This window comes from Adiantum capillus-veneris, chromosome 4, assembly GCF_014529385.1.
Source record: "Adiantum capillus-veneris isolate H3 chromosome 4, ASM1452938v2, whole genome shotgun sequence".
Lineage (NCBI taxonomy): Eukaryota > Viridiplantae > Streptophyta > Polypodiopsida > Polypodiales > Pteridaceae > Adiantum > Adiantum capillus-veneris.
In genome coordinates this window covers 52,352,203-52,370,389 of record NC_140934.1, presented here as the reverse complement: position 1 = coordinate 52,370,389, position 18,187 = coordinate 52,352,203, and the positions used below count along the sequence as shown (strand labels likewise).

Here is an 18,187-nt window from a genome sequence, read left to right as displayed (position 1 = left end):
TCCATCTACTACGACAAGGATTGCACTAACTCCTATGGAGGCTTTCAACAAGAGGATGATGGACAAGAAGTTAGAAGACAAAGCAAGAGATGCCGAACGAGAAGCAGAAAGAAAAGCCTACGAAGAAGACATGGCAGCCATAGACCGCTAGTACCAAGAAAGAATGGCAGCCATAGCGCGTGAGAGCGAGCAAGCACGCTTGGAAGCCAAAGAAAGACAAGCAGAATATGACAGCGAGACCACAACAAGAATGCAAGCGATGTTGCGACTCTTTTCTCAAATGCAGGCACAGATTCAATAGGATCGGGAAAAGGTGACTCTCTCAGTCTCTTTTTCTCCACAACATGACACACAAGATTTGCATGATTGTGTGAAGCATGATGATTTGGATGATAAATTTAAGCATGATGATTTGCATGATCAAGATGTGATTTCTCACAAGCATGATGATTTGTATGATCAAGATGTGATTTCTCACAAGCATGATAAGTTGCATGAAGATGATGTGATTGTTCACAAGGATGATGTGTTAGTGGATGCTTTTTCTAGCGAAGCTAACCTCGTTGTAGATTCGATCAATCACGAAGAACCGATCTTGGCTTTCGAGTCGAGGTCCAAAGAATCCCCACAGGACGATTCGATCATTCAGGAAGCATCGATCTTGGCTCTCGAGCCTAGGTCCAAAGAACCCTCATAGGAAGTATTATGTGTTTGCATGATTGATACACACGCATTGTTCGAATGTTTCATTCGTGACCGTTTCCAGTATTTTAGTCAGCATCGTTATGTGATCCCTTTTCCTAGGCATGACATATTGTATGTTGAGGACGTTTCTCTCATGGATGAGCATGAATGTATGCGGATTTTTCATGAAAAGTTGAAAAGTATGTATGTAAGGAAGTCACATTCCAAGTCTCTTCCTTGGCATGACAAATTTGTAGAACGAGCACATGAAAGTGTGAGCACCAAGCATGGGCATTTCCGTAGTGAATTGCCACAGTTGATTGCTCTAGATCATAAGAGAAAGATTCGATCTCATTGTTTGCATGTGTTTGATGAATGGGTTGTCACTCCGTCTCTATGTTCATCTACATTGCATACACAGCCTTTAGCGAAGACAAGATTTTTTCCACTCACTTTACATGGAATAGGTATGTTCATGTTTTTGTGTTGGAAGTTGTTTCAAGAATTTTCAGCCATTGAGATTCTTGAAGAAGAAAGAAGCACGACTCTAGACGAAATTGAGGCATCGAAGGAGCCACAGAAGACTTTGTGTCGCTTTCGGTGCGGCCCAAAGAAGCAAGCGTTGCAGACCTTTATGAAGTTCAAGTACCGCACGACCCACACATCAGAGTGGGCCGGCGAAGAGTCCCTTCCAGGATTCCGGATGCTATTGGCGATCTCCCTCGACGCCATACAGTTCGGTACCAGTACCTCACTTTGAAAAGGAGGGGATGTCACGTGACACATCCAACCCTATGTGTCCGTGGACAAGCTACAGTATGAAGGGTTCAGTCAGTCCAGTCAGTCTAGATTAGAAGTGATCTGGCACTTTTGTGAGTCTATTCGTAGACCGTGCATGCCCAGTCACATGGTATAGATGCATATCCTCTGGTTGCACACAGCATGACCATCAGAATTCCCATCAGAATCCATTAGAATCAGTTAGGGGAATTGTCCAGTGCATTTAGCCTATCTTTCCTATTTTTGGTATTTTCACTTATTATTTTTAAGTGACTTTCCAACAAAAGTAGGTAGGGCAATTTTGCTAAGTTAATATATAAGCAAACCAAGTTAGCACTTTCTGGCAGAAGAGGCAGTAGGAGCACATGCTTAACAGGCACCTTCTCAGCAGAACCCAGCAAGAACCTTGGCGTTTTCCATTGCCGTCATCGCCAACACCCTCAAGCACCTAGCGTTTGCTGTCTTGACAGTTTCCGCATCAGCAGCAGTACCCAGATCTTGGCGTTTCCATCCCTTGCATGATCGCCATCATCTCCCAGTCCCCAAGCGGTTGCAGATCCACCCAATCGCCAACAGAAGCATCAGTTTGCTAGCGTTTTCCAATCTCAGCCCATGAGCGTTTTTGGAGTTTATCAAGCCTAGCATTTTGCTAAGGACACAAGTCAGCCAGCGTTTTTGTTTTCAGCATTGGTTGAAGCAGAACAATAGCGTTTTACTAACGCTACCAAGCATCAGATCAGCATTTCATTTTCAGCCTTAGCGACAGCAGAGCAGCAGCGTTTTTCAGCAGTATCCATAGCAGCAAATCCATCCCAAGTTGGATGCAGAAGACCCCCATTGTCAGCCATAGAAAATGCAGCCAAAACAATCATTTTCAGCCACCGAAACAGTCCTGAAATTCAGCAGATAGAAGACCACAGATTTGAGCCCTTAGGTCGACTTCGTCATCACCGTCATCATCGTCGACATAGCCTAGACTTGCATCAGTCTCATGCATACCATTTGTACCAGATTGTGCAATCAATAGTAGACCACTCTCGCCGACGAGAGTGGGGCCTTCGGAGGAGGGTTTTACAACGTCTCTGGTGTCGTATCTCTCTTCTCTCTCTAACTCTCAGTCTCATACACTTGCACGCATAGTGTCCATTCACTTTGTTTGTGATCATAGCACTTTCCATTAAGAACGGAAGGCTCTACCTTCCATAAGAACTAAAAAAAACCCTTGAGCACAGTTCGGAGCACTCATCTTGAGCAAAGCGCAAACAATCATTCCGCTACACCTTCCACTTGAATAATGCAAATGCTTAAAAAATTTCTTCGAAGCACAACCTTTATCCATAAAAGCCTGTTGACGTGCACGCGTCTGCCACTTAGCAAGCTTCCTCTTATCATTTTGCTGAATACACACTTTAGCTTCACATAACTCTGTCATTTCAGAGTCAGACAGTGGGCGGAAATCAGCCAACTGTTGTAATCGTTGACTAACCTGCTTCGCATCAACGACATTCTCTCGAATACGTTGCATATGCTGCCTAGCATAGTCAGAAATCACACTTTGTACTCTCATGACAAAACAATACCAAGCAGCATCCAAATCAATATGCATTTGAGCCAACAGCGGAGGAATAATATCGGCAATCATGCGACGAAAAGCTTCATGAGTAAGATAGGTATTATTCACATGTAACAAACGTTTCCTGTGAAGAGGCCGATCACAAAGAGACTGTCCAAAATACAACGACAGCAAAAGAGGATAATGATCCGATAGCTGCAGAGCATAATCTATCCTCATTGTTACCATATACATGTGGTAGTGATGTGTGTGAACACACTAGGACCGCCGGGGCATTTTTCCACTCTTTAGGAGGTTTTTTCCCCCGTGCATTGTATATACGCCCATCACTCTAGGGCTATCTATCTTTCCATTGCACACTAAGTAATACACTCTCTATTGTGTGCCTTGAGCTCCTTCGTCTTCTCCAAGCTGTGTGTGTTTCTCTTCAACCCTAATTCCAACAATTGGTATCAGAGCAGGTCACGTCCTCCCGGGCTTAGTCACCAACTGCTCCAGCATACGCCTGCTCACTGTCTTCGATTTCAGTGAGCTTTGGCGAGCGTTCGCAGGTCGACAAATTTTTTGGGAGAAGTCGAAGAGCTCGGTCTGCTCAGAATTTTGATTTGGGCTCATTTCGGCCTCCGTTTCCACTACAGGTAGTACTGCACAGGCTATTTCGTCATTTTGTGCATAATTTTTGTCAGTGCTGTTTTCTGCATAACAGGTGCCTTATAGTCTTCTACGGTTTGTGCTATATAGCACAAGTTGTTCCCGCTCCGTTTCTCCTATTTTCGGGCAGTTTTCACATCAGGTGCAGCATTTACCATGGCTGACAACAACAACACAGATGTGTTCAAGATGTTTGCTGCTGAGGACAGGTTGGATGGGGACAACTACCCTATGTGGGCTTATATGATGCAACATGTTCTTGTGTCAAAGGGTGTCTGGAACATTGTGCAGGGCATTGATGTACGTCCTGGTTCTGAGGATGTAGGCAATGTTGAGGATGTTGCAGGTCTTGCTGCAAGGATTGCAGCTGTTAGAGTTGTTTTGCCTACGGCAGAACAAGCTCGTTGGGATGTTAAGGATGCGCAGGCTCACGCATTGATTGCGTTGTCTGTGAAGCGCACCATTGTTCCTCACATCCGTTCAGCAAAATCCGCAAAACAGGCTTGGGATATTTTAGCAGGTCTTTATGCAAGCCGCAATGAGGCTAAAATTGCTTTGCTGTGTAAAGAGCTGGAGTCGAAGATTATGCATGAGGAAGATGATATGGACACTTTCCTTGCTAGTGTCAAGGATATTAATGAGCAGCTTATTTCTGCAAGTGAAGTCATTTCAGATAGTTCCCTTGTGCAGACTGTTCTTGATGCCTTACCAGATTCCTACCAGACTTTTGCTAGTACTTGGAGACTTATGACCCAAGGAAATCCTGAAGTTGTCAAGTTTGATGCATTATGTACATTGCTGTTGCAAGAGTCACTTTCCAGAAAAAACAGGACTAGGCAGCGTGCAGTTGAAGAGGCTTTTATTGCTTCTCAAAGAAAGGGTGGTAACAGTAATGCAGCCACTTCTTATGGTTCTGCTGCGAGTGGCAAAAATTCTGTTCATAATGCTTCTGTTGGCAGCACTTCGTCTGGCAATTCTGGTGATAAGCGCAAAAAGAAGATGCGTTGCCATTATTGTAAAGCCAATGATCACTTGATCAAGTCGTGTCCTAAGTTGAAGGCCAAAGAGGCTAAGAAGAAAGAGGGTGGTTCCACTGCAAATGCTGGTTCCACTACAAATGCAGCCATTGTTGAGTCTTCTGTGAAAGGAGACTGTAATGCTGATGTTGATGCAGAATGGGCTTTTAGCGCAGAGTGCACTTACAATCCTGCTGTCCATGATGCATGCTTGTCAGTTGCTGCAGATTCACATGTGTGGTATTTTGACAGTGGTGCTACAAAGCACATTACCTCACATCGTGAATTGTTTACCTCTCTTGAGTCTGTCCCTCATGGGAATTCAATCACTTGTGTCAACAACGCCTTTTATCCAGTTCAAGGAGTTGGAAAGATTGTGCTCAATGCTGCTAATGGCAGTTCCTTCACACTTGTTGATGCACTTTATGTACCTGGGATCAAGAAGAATCTCTTGTCTGTATCCGCACTTGCTAGACTTGGACTTGGTAGTCAAATTTGTGGATGACAGATGTACAGTTCATGATCTCAGTTTTGGTGATGAAATTGTTGCATCTGGCCTTTTGTGCCATGGGCTGTATAAGCTCATTTTGTATGACAAGTGTGGACAAGATTTTGCAAATGTTGTTGCAGATTCAAGGGCTATTTCAGATGCAAAACTTTGGCATGCACATTTTGGTCATCTGAATTTTGCCAGTTTGTTGCATTTGCAGAAATCTGATATGGTTGCTTCTTTGCCGCCTCTTGAAGCACCTGTCAAACATGTTTGTGAAGGCTGTATTTTGGGTAAGATGCAGCGTTCTAAATTTCCAAAGGATGGTTCAGTTCGGGCCACATGCAGGTTGCAGCTTGTGCATAGTGATGTTTGTGGGCCCATGCAAACTCCGTCCTTGGGCAATTACCTGTACTTCGTGACTTTCATTGATGATTACTCCAGGCATGCATGGGTATTTCCGCTTAAAGCGAAGTCCGAAGTTTTTATGTGCTTCAAAACAATTTCTGGCTATGGCTGAAAATGTCTCGAAATGTACTATGGGCACCCTCTGTTCCGATCGAGAGGGGGAGTATATGTCTCATGAATTTAATGCATTTCTGGATAGTTGTGGGATAAAACACCAATGTACAGTGCCTTATACACCTCAGCAAAATGGTGTTGCTAACAGGAAAAACAGGTCACTGACGGAAATGGCACGATGTATGGTCAAAAGTCAAGCTTTGCCGCATTCTTTTTGGCTTGAGGCCATTATGTGCCACTTATGTACTTAACAGGTGTCCTACAAAAGCTTTGTAGTCTATTACTCCATATGAAGCATGGCATCATAGAAAACCTTCTATTGAGCACATGCGTGTTTTTGGCTGTTTGGCATATGCTTTGGTGCCACAAGTGCAGCGCAGAAAATTGGATGATAAGGCTGTCAAATGTATTTTTGTTGGTTATAGTGCTGAAAGCAAAGGTTACAGGTTATATCATCTGCAAACAAAGCGTATTCTGGTTTCACGGGATGTAGTGTTTGTGGAAGATTCTGTTCAGCCCTTGCTGTCATGTACTAGAGACAGTAATGTAAGCTGACAGGACATTTATGACACTTTGTTGCCTCTTTTCAGTGATGGAAATACGAATGTAAGTTCCAATGAGGCAAATGTACAGCCTATGGGGGTTTCTGAAAATGTTCTAGATCAGCCTATTACTGATGCACATGTACATGATGTACTTGATGAGGAAAGGGCTGAAAATGAGCAGGCTAGAGGTATGCCAAAATGGCTGGTGCACACTTTGCGTGACAGTAAATTGGATGCACCTTTGTCTAGTCGTACTCGTTCAAGCTCTTGCCATGCATCTTATGCATCAGATTGTTATGCTTTGGCTGTGTCTAGCTTACATGATGTTGAGGAGCCTCTGTCTTTTGATGAAGCACAGAATTTAGAAAATTGGATGGCTGCCATGCAATCAGAATATGATGCACTTAAAGAAAATGACACATTGACTTTATGTGATTTGCCTCCTGGCAAAAAGGCCATTGGTACGAAGTGGGTTTACAAGTTGAAACGCAAGCTAGATGGTGAGATCGATCGCCATAAGGCTCGACTTGTTGCAAAGGGTTATGCACAGCAAAAAGGCATAGATTATGCAGAGACTTTTGCTCCCACTTGTCGTATGACTACTGTGCGTTTTCTATGTGCATTGGCACCTCATTTTGGTTGGGATGTACATCAATCAGACATTGTTACTGCTTTCTTGAATGGTGACATATTTGAGGAAGTTTCTGTAACGCAGCCTCGCGGTTTTGTCATAAAAGGACAAGAGGACAAAGTGTGCAAATGTAACAAGGCTTTGTATGGGTTGAAGCAATCTCCTCGTGCTTGGTATGAGAAAGCTGACACTCATTTGGTCAAACAAGGCTTTCGTAACAGTCCAACAGAAAGCACATTGTATGTAAAGCGTGAGGGTGATGTACTTCTCATTGTGGTTATTTATGTCGATGATTTGCTGATCACTGGACCAAATGAGAGACATATTGCTGAATTTAAGGCTGATTTGAATGCTACTTTCAAGATGAAAGATTTGGGGCTGTTGCATCATTACTTGGGTATACAGTTTAAGCAGTGTGATGGTGGTATTGCCTTGTGTCAGAAAACTTACATAGAGACATTGCTATGTAAGTTTGGACTTGAAAATTGCAAACCTATTGCCACTCCCATGGAAACAGGTTTGAAGTTGAGTCTACATGATGCTGGTGATCCTGCTGATGTCACTCTTTACCAAACTGCTATTGGCTGCCTCATTTATGTATGCAACACGAGGCCGGATATTCAGTTTGCAGTCTCACAGGTCAGCAGATTTATGCATAGCCCAGGGTCTAAGCATTGGCAGGCTGTCAAGAGAATTTTCCGCTACCTTAGTGGCACTTTACATCTTGGCTTGTTTTATCCCAAGGGGGGATCATTGCCGCCAGACTTACATGCTTTTTCGGACTCAGATTGGGCTGGTTGTTTTGACACGCGAGTGTCCACAAGTGGTTTTTGTTTCATTGTTGGCAGTTCATGTATATCATGGTTGAGCAAGAAGCAACCTACTGTGGCCACTTCGAGTTGTGAGGCTGAGTACAGGGCAGTCTTCACAGCTACAGTTGAGTGTGTATGGCTCAGACGCCTTATGGCTGATTTGGGTGTTGGACAGGACACTGCCAACACTATCTACACTGACAGTCAGAGCGCATTGGCAGTTGCGAGGAACCCAGTTTTTCATGCTCGCACAAAGCACATTGAGGTGCATTACCACTATGTCAGGGAGAGGCTCTCAGCAGGAGAGATCAGCTTGGCTTATGTGCCAACACAGGACAACCTTGCAGATCTTTTCACAAAGGCATTGTCTCGTGAGAAGCTTGAAGCTTTCCGCAAAGCTTTGGGCTTACTCCCCTTTGTGGACTGATCCTGTCCTCAGGGCATGGCACTTCCCTTTACTCATGTGCCAGCTCTCGTTCACCGCATCACTCCCGAGGGGATTTGTTACCATATACATGTGGTAGTGATGTGTGTGAACACACTAGGACCGCCGGGGCATTTTTTCCCTCTTTAGGAGGTTTTTCCCCCCGTGCATTGTATATATGCCCATCACTCTAGGGCTATCTATCTTTCCATTGCACACTAAGTAATACACTCTCTATTGTGTGCCTTGAGCTCCTTCGTCTTCTCCAAGCTGTGTGTGTTTCTCTTCAACCCTAATTCCAACACTCATGTCACATACAAATTCTTCATACTGTTGCCCATTAAGCAAATACCAACGATCCAACCGTGCTCTATAAGAGGAATGAGCAGCATGCTGAAAGGTAAAGCTAGAGGCATCAGAATGCAAAGAACGCCATATATCAATCATTTGAGCAGAGGCAACAAGAAGATCCCATTTGTGTTTCTCCGCAAGCAGCATATGCGAATTTCTTGTGGTGCTGTCAAGCAAATCAGGAGTATTATTGAAATCTCCACACAGAAATGCATTCGAGGTCCATGAGCGAGACGAGATTTCTCGCCATAAAGCAGCTCTTTGCCGAGAGGCCGTATATGCATATATACCTCCAAATTCATGAACTCGACCATTCAACAAACATTGTACAACCATCCACCGACCATGCGGATCATTGTATAACAGAACAGGTTGAAGCTCATGTCGAACCAACATCAATACACCAGAGAAATCTTGCGAGCCAGCATACACAATCCAATATCCGGCAAAATAGGAACATTGACAAGCAAACTCGTGCTGATTATGCTCCTGCAATACAACTATGTCTGCCCTACATGTATGTACATAGTGCCAGGTCAGCCGCCATTTGTCAAGGTTGCATAGCCCACGCGCATTGTGTATGAGATGCATTTAATGTGACTTTGCATTGAAAACATATGTACAAAAAGCAACAAGTATCATAATCAAGTGGAGGTGCCCATAGACACATCTCCATCCACTGCATCCGTACGAGGACCCATCCTCTGAGTTAGGGCAGAAAACATGTCCACATTGTTCACATGCGATGTGAAAGCCTCACCAAGGAGTACATCTTTGTAAGAGTGCATCGCTTTGTCCCATGTATCAATCAGCGTGCGATTGTCCTTGCATGGAAGTTGCTTAAACGATGCATTCTTGTTAGCATTAACAGAAGGAACGTAATTGCGAGAAGAAAGTGGCGTGCGAATCTTTAGTGCTTTTTTTGGTACCACCCATGTATTGACATCAGCAGGTCCAACATTTTTGCCTTTAGCACTAGTCCCATTCCCAAGATCAGTAACTTGCTGTACCTTGCCTTTCCCTTTGTCCACATTTGAAGCCACTTTAGCAGTAGAGACTCCACTTTGCTTGACTTCACTTGTGGGTTTTCCAGTAGGGATAGAGGTGGACAAAAGAACAGCAGAGGGAGGGGGTTGCAAGACCGGCTTTGGACATTCAGATTGCATATGACCAAATTTGCCGCATCGAAAACATGAATTCGCAAATTTTCCCCATTTAAGTTTAAAGGGGCGCTTGCCTACCCACGGATCACCTGAGTCAACCATAATACCATCAGGGGTAATCTTGTCCGTGTCCCATAGAATGCAAAACCTGTTGGTATTCGCATACAATTTTGGAGGACAGATAACCTTTCCAAGTTGCGTAGCCAACAGCGGCAGGAAATGTCTCCACGTGCGGGGGAAATCAACAATCTCCACCCACACGGGGCATTTGTGACGAATAAGACTCTGGTAGTCTTTAGTGAGTGTTCATGGGAGAACATGTCACATCTGCGTATTAAAAAAGAGGGGAGACATCTCAAGCAAAAGATTTTGAGCCTCCATATCTGCGAGCAAAACTTCATAAAATCCATGCGTCCCAAAGTAGACACCATGGACCACTTGTCGCTTAAGGAGAAAATCGACCCATTGGCCGACATCTTGCGCAGTAGGCATTTTCCCCGGGAAAAACATAATAACTGCATTCATAGCGTACTGCGCAACTGGGTCCATGAGGTCCTGTACCGGAATGCGCACCTCAAGAGCAGGCGCCTGACTATTCCATGCCTGTCGAGCCTCCTCAAAGTCCTCATACAAGCATGCCTTGATCTCAGAAGCTGCCTCCGACGTGAATTCCATCGCTTTCCAACGCTTAAAAACGCATAGTGAGTGAAACATAAATAAAAGAAACCCCTTCTTAAAACAAAACCGACTGGCGAGAAAATTCTGCAATCTACTGTGGAGAAAACCTTGCAAATAACAGACGAACCAAAGCTCTGTACATGCTTCACAGAAAGAAGCAACCAAAACCCACAACAATATACATCAACTGAATTCTGGCCAAAGAATTGGAGCTTCATGCAGAATCCAACCTGTGTACAATCTGCCCTGCCAGTCCTGCACAGCGAGACCAAACTGACCAGCACTGGCCAGAACTTGACGTGCAAAAGCTGCCGCACTGTCACACCCGCTTACTGGCTGGCTGTAGCAGCGATCTGCTCAGGTCGCAAAGGAGGAACCAGACACGCAGCAGAGTATAGGGTCTTCTGTTGGCAACGAAGCACACACAGAAGAGATGTGAACCGAGCTGGAAGTCGCGCAGGTGGGCAGAGAGCATGTCACAAAGTGATGACGTGGCGGACAGCAGAAACCCTAATTTCTGCCAGAAACCCTAAAATTCCTGCAAACCCTAAATTTTGCCAAAAACCCTAAATTCCGGAAATCGCGGAGCCGGATTATTATTATTATTATTATTATTATTATTATTATTATTATTTTTTGTTTGGAAAATGATGAGCGACGCGAATTTTGCTTTTGCTTTTTTTTTTTATAAAAAAAAAAGAGAAAAGACTCTCTAAGAGAGAGAGAACTGATGCTTTTGATTTTAAAAGCTTTTGGGGCTCTGCTTTTGGGCATCCCTTGTAACCTTTAAATTAGTGGTGAGGGCCTCACTTCTCAGAGCATCTGGACGCAGAGTCTGAGAGTGAAACCCTAACCGCTCTCTTGTACTTTGATGATTGATTAATACAAAAAGAAATACCGAAAGGGGCGCCAGTCTTTGGGGCCAATATCTCTAGGCACGGAACTCCGCCGGGCCAGTGCAAATCTATTGTGATCTGTGAATTGTTTTGAAGTGGTTATTTGGTGCTGTCGCGGTTGATTCTTGACTTGGAGTGTCCAAGTTTGTTACAGTGGTATCAGAGCACGGCCGATTTCTCTTCTACGGGAAATACGATCCCCGAATTTTTTTTTTCCGCGGCACCTATGGCTTCAGGCAATGATCAGTCGACTCCCTCTGCATCTGGAGATGCGGGCAGGGATCACAACGAAGATTCAGACAGAGAGTATGGCCCGCCTCAGCCTACTCAGGCGGAGCAAACAGAGATGGAGCGTCGTCAATTGATTGGCGATGCAACAAAGATGATGCTCAATTTTGCCAAGGACCCGAAGATGGTAAAATATATGAACCAGACCTCTTTGAAAGAGGTACAGATGGAGTGGCAGAGAACCACAACACCACTCCCGAAACCCGCTCTCAAGAAACCTTCTACCTCCAAGAAATATACGGAGAAGGAACTGGAGAACGTGGTTGATGCACGGATTGCTCAGCTTTTCGACGTGCAAAAGAAAGGCAAAAAGGACGGCAAAAAGCAGAACAAAGGTACTGACTTCCAGGGATATTTGGGTCGTCAGTCGACATTCGACAAAGCAAAGAAACGGAAGAAGCGTGTTCGATTTGAAGGAGTACCCAGTTCTTCTTCTTCTTCTTCTGACAGTTCTTCTAGCTCCTCGGATTAGAGCGAAGAAGACATAAAAAAAAGCAAAAAGCGAAGCAAGACACAAAGCTTCGGAACGGGCAAGAAAAAGGCAAAGAAGGCTACATCTCGCCCAGAGACTGACAGTTCTACTGAGGACTCGTCTACAGACAGCTCAGATTCCGATGACGGAAAGTTTTATGCGAACAAGAAGAATTTTTACAAAGCCAACCAGTATGACTTTCTCGAAGATAACAGCAAGAAAGTCCGAGAGTTTAAGGAAGGTGGCCACTCGATCAAGTTTGATACTTTTCAGGATACTCAGATGCTTCGAAGGCTTTGTCTCTTATACAGCAGTTTGACATTGCTTTCGCGGGAGGACGCTATTCAGAGCACTCCAAGATTCGGAGAGCTGCCTCTTACTCTGAGGGGAATGCTCCTACTTGGTGGTCCACGCTTCTATTAAGCAAGACTGTGCCAGTTACATGGCTGAAATTCAAGAGGCTTTTTATTTCTTCTTGGTTGACTCAAGAGTTTGAGCGAGATATACGAGCTGCTTGGAACCATCTCCGGATGACCAAGAGCGATACAGTGAATTCTTATTGTGAAAGATTCTGGAGCTCTTTTCTACCCGCCTCTTCATTCAAGAAGATCTCGTTCAGAGAACAAATTGAGCGGTTTACCTTGGGTCTACCTACAGAGATCCGAGATCACTGCTTGGAACAGAAGTCGGCTTCTATTCAAGAGTTGATGAGTCATGCGAAGCGGGGCTTTGCCATTCATTCTGGCAGTCTGACCTACCCCACAGATGAGGCCATGACACAACGAGCCAAACAAACTTCTGGGAATGAAAGTAGAATGAAAAAGAGCAACCCAGAGAAAAAAAAAAAGGATGCACGACCCAAGCTTACTCCTGAGGAGAGAGCTCGCTTCATCAGAGAGGGGAAGTGCTTTGGATGCGGGAAACATGAACATATTTCCGCAAAGTGCCCTGATAAGGCACAGAAAGAACAGAATGATAAAGACGACGACAGGTCTGAGAGTTCGAGAGCAGCTGAGGAATGTGGCAGAAAAGGCAGATAGAAAAGCAGAATTGGTACCACATGGCGTGGGACTTGCACCAAATCAAATGAATGAAAGTACAAACTTTGCCGTTTTTTTTTGGGGCAAAGTGAAGGATGTAGAAGCTCTTTTGAAGGAGCCAAGGCCAACTTCTTTTCACTTGGAATTGGCGGCTCGATTTGGAACTGCGCCCGACAGACTGACGCCACTGGCGGAGGTAGTTCGACTGGCACCCGGATGGGATGTTGCCATTACACCGAGCATTGGCAAACTTCGTTTGCAATGACAGGGGTGTTCAGGGCACGTGAGTGACGTTCTACTCGGGATCCCTTGGTACCACAAGAACTACGCCGTGGTTGACTACCGGGCCGAGAAAGCGACTTTGATAAATGAAGGGCTTAGAGATTGTACTTGATGAACTTCAGTTTTCTTACTCATTCTTTTGGGAGAACTGAACCATGGATAAAAGTTGAATATGTTTTGACCTGAAGAAAAGAACGCCAAGATTTTTTTCTCCATGCTCATGCCGATTGCTTTTGAGAGGGCCTGAAGATCATACCATTGATCTGATATCTGGAAGCACGCCACCGAATCGGCCACCTTATTGTGTGAGCCGAGTACAGAATGAAAAGATTATGAACTCAGTGAAAGACCTCTTGGAAAAGGGTCTTGTCCAGCTTAGTACTTCACCGTATTGCTCTCCAGTGTTGTTGATTTTGAAGAAAGACAGATCTTGGAGAATGTGCATCGATTATAGCACTCTCAACGAAATCACCATCAAGAACAGATTTCCGATTCCTAGGATCGATGATATACTCGACAGGTTACAGGGATCCTCGTGCTTCAGCAGGATTGACTTGAAGAGTGGATATCATCAGATCAGGATAGCGCCAGGAGATGTCTACAAGACAGCTTTTCGGACGACTTTTGGGTTATTTGAGTTTTTGGTGATGCCTTTTGGCTTAACCAATGCTCCTGCAACATTTAACCGGATGATGGACAGGATTTTTCGAGAGTACAGGCTATTTGTTGGCACTTTCTTTGACGACATCATTGTTTTCTCGAAGAATGAGGCAGAACACAGAGATCATCTGCTTCAAGTCTTTTAGGCATTACGAGATCACACGCTAGTGATTAATGCAAAGAAAAGTGAATTTTTTCCTACCATGGATACACTTTTTAGGACACATTGTGTCAGCAGCACAACAGGAGTGCAAATGGACCCGGCCAAGATAGAGACTATCCGTGATTGGCCCGATTTGAGGATTGTCCATGAAGTTAGAAGCTTCTTGGGACTATGTTCATACTGCAGGCGGTTCATACGAAAGTTTGCAGAGGTTGCTTCCCCTTTGCATATCTTGACACAGAAAGGAGTACCTTTTTCGTGGGGACCCACAGAGGTGACTGCTTTGTCTCAGAAACCGTTGGTTCTGGCTATTTCCGCGATACATCATAGGAGCTTCGAGGATATGGTCGATCAGTGTGCCACAGATACAGATTTTGCAGATATTTTCACACGGATACGGGATGGGGAGACAGTAGCTGGATACTCCCTTCGGGAAGGCTACTTGATGAAAAAGACTATGTTGTGCGTTACACAGCCGTTGAGGGAAAAGGTTATGACTGATTGCCACTGTCCACCTTTTACGGGTCACCGCAGCATTGCTACCACCATGAAAGGGGTAGAGAGAGATTTCTTTTGGCGGAGACTGAAAAAGGATGTGGAAGAGTTTGTGCGCAGTTGCTTGGTATGCTAGAAGGTCAAGTTTGACAGGCATAAGGCACAGGGATTGTTACAGTCTTTACCCATACCCACCCACCCGCCCCTGGGAAAATATTGAAATGGATTTCATTTTTTTTTATCTCCCGAGAATACAGAATGATCACGATGATTTTCCGATTACATGGCACGCCTGAGACGATTGTCTCCGACAGAGACCCCAGATTTATGAGTTTGTTTTGGAAGGCAATTTGGGAGAACATTGGGACGCGGTTGCAGTTCTCGTCATCGTTCCACTTGCAGACTGACGGGCAATCTGAGATTGCCAATTCAGTGATTTTAGATTTATTGAAGTCTTGTATCTCGCATCAGAAGACTCAATGGGAAAAGAACTTACCTTTGGTGGAATTTGCCTACAATAACACGATACACTCTTCGACGGGGAAGACGCCATGAGAGATTGTTGAAACTGCTGCGAAGGTTCCATCCTTCCTGAGCACGAAAGATTAGAAATTTGAAGCGGATGAATATTCGCGAGATTTGGATACGGCTTTTGCCAAGGTTCACGAGACTTTACAGAAGTCTCAAGAACGACAGAAAAAGGCAGCGGATCGCCATCGTCGCGACTGGAAACTGAAGGAGGATGATTGGGTGCTCTTACTTTTGAGAAGGCACGCCTAAGAAAAAAAAAAGGGAAAGGAGAGGCTTTTTCCAAAGCTTAGTATGTGATACTACGGACCTTTCCAGATTACTGACAAGATAAATGATGTCTCCTTCCGATTGGACCTGCCAGATACTTGGAGGATTCATAATGCATTGCATGTGAGTCTCTTGAACCCTGTTAAGGGTGATGTGCCTGATGAAGGGGAGCCTGATGAGCAACCCGAAGTGGAAGAAAACGAGGAGATCCTTGTTCCTGAACAGATTTTGGCACATAATGATACGAAGAAAGGTAAAGTCCGAAGGCGGTTCTTGGTTAAGTTCAAGAACTTTCCTGCATTTGATGCGAAGTGGATGGAGGAGGAGGACCTAGCAGATACTCCTCGGATTGTGAAACTTTACCTCGATGTTTTGGTTTAGCATAGTCTACTCCAAACGGAACCCAGAAACTCAGCTTGGCCGAAGATCTGGTGCAGTGGGATGCACAAGAGGGGAGTCGCTCCACTCCTTTGTCAACAGATGCCTCGATTTTGATACTAAAGTCACTGATGTCTCTTTGAGCTTCAGGGATACTGAGAGCTGACAGTATTCTGCTGGATGACTTTATGAAATGGAATTCCTGATTATGATATTGATTTGTTCTTGACTTCTTGTGAGTGCAGGAACTGATAGCCGAAATGACTGCAGCATTTTGGTCTGATTGATCTCGAATAGACATGGTTGCAATAGGGGTTAGTCAATCGGACATCGATGAGGTCCCGATTGGACCTAGATGTGATTGCTAGCTACATTGCCGATAAATCATGGTCTAAGATCCGAATGAATGTTGAATGTCATGTGATGTCCTGTGATGTCTGGTGATGTCCTGTGATGTCGTGTGATGTGACTGTCGATTTTGTACATGTGCTAGATGTGTGTTCCTAGTACGTAGGTACTAACAGTCAGTGTCTGCTAAGACGGTTTATGGCTTTTGTCGGTTTTGCAGGCGTAATCGCGGTCGATTACAATGCTTTCAAGAGGGGGGTATGTCACAAAGTGATGACGTGGCGGACAGCAGAAACCCTAATTTCTGCCAGAAACCCTAAAATTCCTGCAAACCCTAATTTTTGCCAAAAACCCTAAATTCCGGAAATCGCGGAGGCGGATTATTAATTTTTTTTTTTTTTTTTTTTTTTTTTGGAAAATGATGAGCGACGCGAATTTTGCTTTTGCTTTTTTTTTTTATAAAAAAAAAAAGAGAAAAGACTCTCTAAGAGAGAGAGAGAACTGATGCTTTTGATTTTAAAAGCTTTTGGGGCTTTGCTTTTGGGCATCCCTTGTAACCTTTAAATTAGTGGTGAGGGCCTCACTTCTCAGAGCATCTGGACGCAGAGTCTGAGAGTGAAACCCTAACCGCTCTCTTGTACTTTGATGATTGATTAATACAAAAAGAAATACCGAAAGGGGCGCCAGTCTTTGGGGCCAATATCTCTAGGCATGGAACTCCGCCGGGCCAGTGCAAATCTATTGTGATCTGTGAATTGTTTTGAAGTGGTTATTTGGTGCTGTCGCGGTTGATTCTTGACTTGGAGTGTCCAAGTTTGTTACAGAGCACCACCAGGGCACCGCAATTCGTCCTCCTGCTGTCACGCTTGCGCACCAGACACACACATACACACACACATCGTGGTATTACTAAATGCTTTATTTTTCACCCTTCTGCTATATATTGCCTTCCCCCCCCCGCCGCCCCCCAACCACTCATGGGACATTAGCTCATAACTTGCTAGTCATGGCTGGTGGGACTTGGCCCTTGCTTAAAAAAAACTCTACTATAATTAAATACATTAAGCTCTCATAAGGCGGCCTGCGCATCCTGGGTTGAGATCTCCCCTTGCAAAGTTTCTGTGCATAACTTGAAGATGCTTAAACAGGAGGGCGGCTTGCCTCTCTCGCCGATCACGCTCAGGAAACGGAGCTCAAACTGCTATAAAAAAAGTTGAGGGCGCACCTTGCCCCTCACTTAGCTCTGGAGTAGGTATTTACTTATTGTTTATCGCTACTGTCTGATTTTTCCAACATGGAGCTCGCAGCTCAAGTCACACAGGTACCTAACTTAATTTAGGTTTTTTTGTATAGCACTATGTGCTTCTTGCTTTGCCATCTTGCTAAACACAGTAGGGAAAGATGTTTTAAACATGGTGGTGGTTATGCTTGACGAGTTGTTTTTGACAATCAACCACTGTGGTTCTTAGGTTTTTCTAGCATGGCATATGGTTGCTAAATGCTTACATAAGCTCTCAAATGCTTTGGCAAGCGTTGAACTGTCTGCAGACAATGTTCGGCATTACACTGGTTTTTTTAGAGTTCTGCTTAACCGGTTTTTTCGACAGTCGTCTACTATGGTTCCTAGATATATGTTTTAGTAGCATGGCAGATGGTTGCTACTGCTTACCTAAGCTCTCAAACGGTTTGACAGCGTTGAACTGTCTGCAGACTGTCTATCGGTATTATACTGGTTTTTTAGGGGGGTTGTTTTATTCGTAGTCTGGACTGATGCGCCTGGTACATTCGTTTACTACGGGGACTTACATAAAAAAAAGGACTTCTGGTACAGTCCGATCCCTAAACTCTGTATGGTTGGGTTTTTTGCCTCTCTATGCTCGTTCTTCTGATGGTAAGTATATGGCAATTTCTTGGTTTTTGGGGCCTTTCTCAAGCCGTTGCAAGTTATCTCGAGTTACTGGCCTAACTGGTCTTTTGACGTTAAAACTGTTTTTTTAAAGAAAAAAGCTAATCTTAGCTTTGTATCATTCAAAACATAGGGTACCTT

The 18,187-nt window shown here is 44.4% G+C and overlaps 1 protein-coding gene across 5 annotated transcripts in view; it reads left to right on the top strand.

Annotated features, from left to right (window-relative positions):
- Window positions 1–18,187, top strand: part of LOC147459165 (pentatricopeptide repeat-containing protein At3g09040, mitochondrial-like) — a 96,357-nt gene that overhangs the window by 26,472 nt on the left and 51,698 nt on the right. The window lies entirely within an intron of this gene.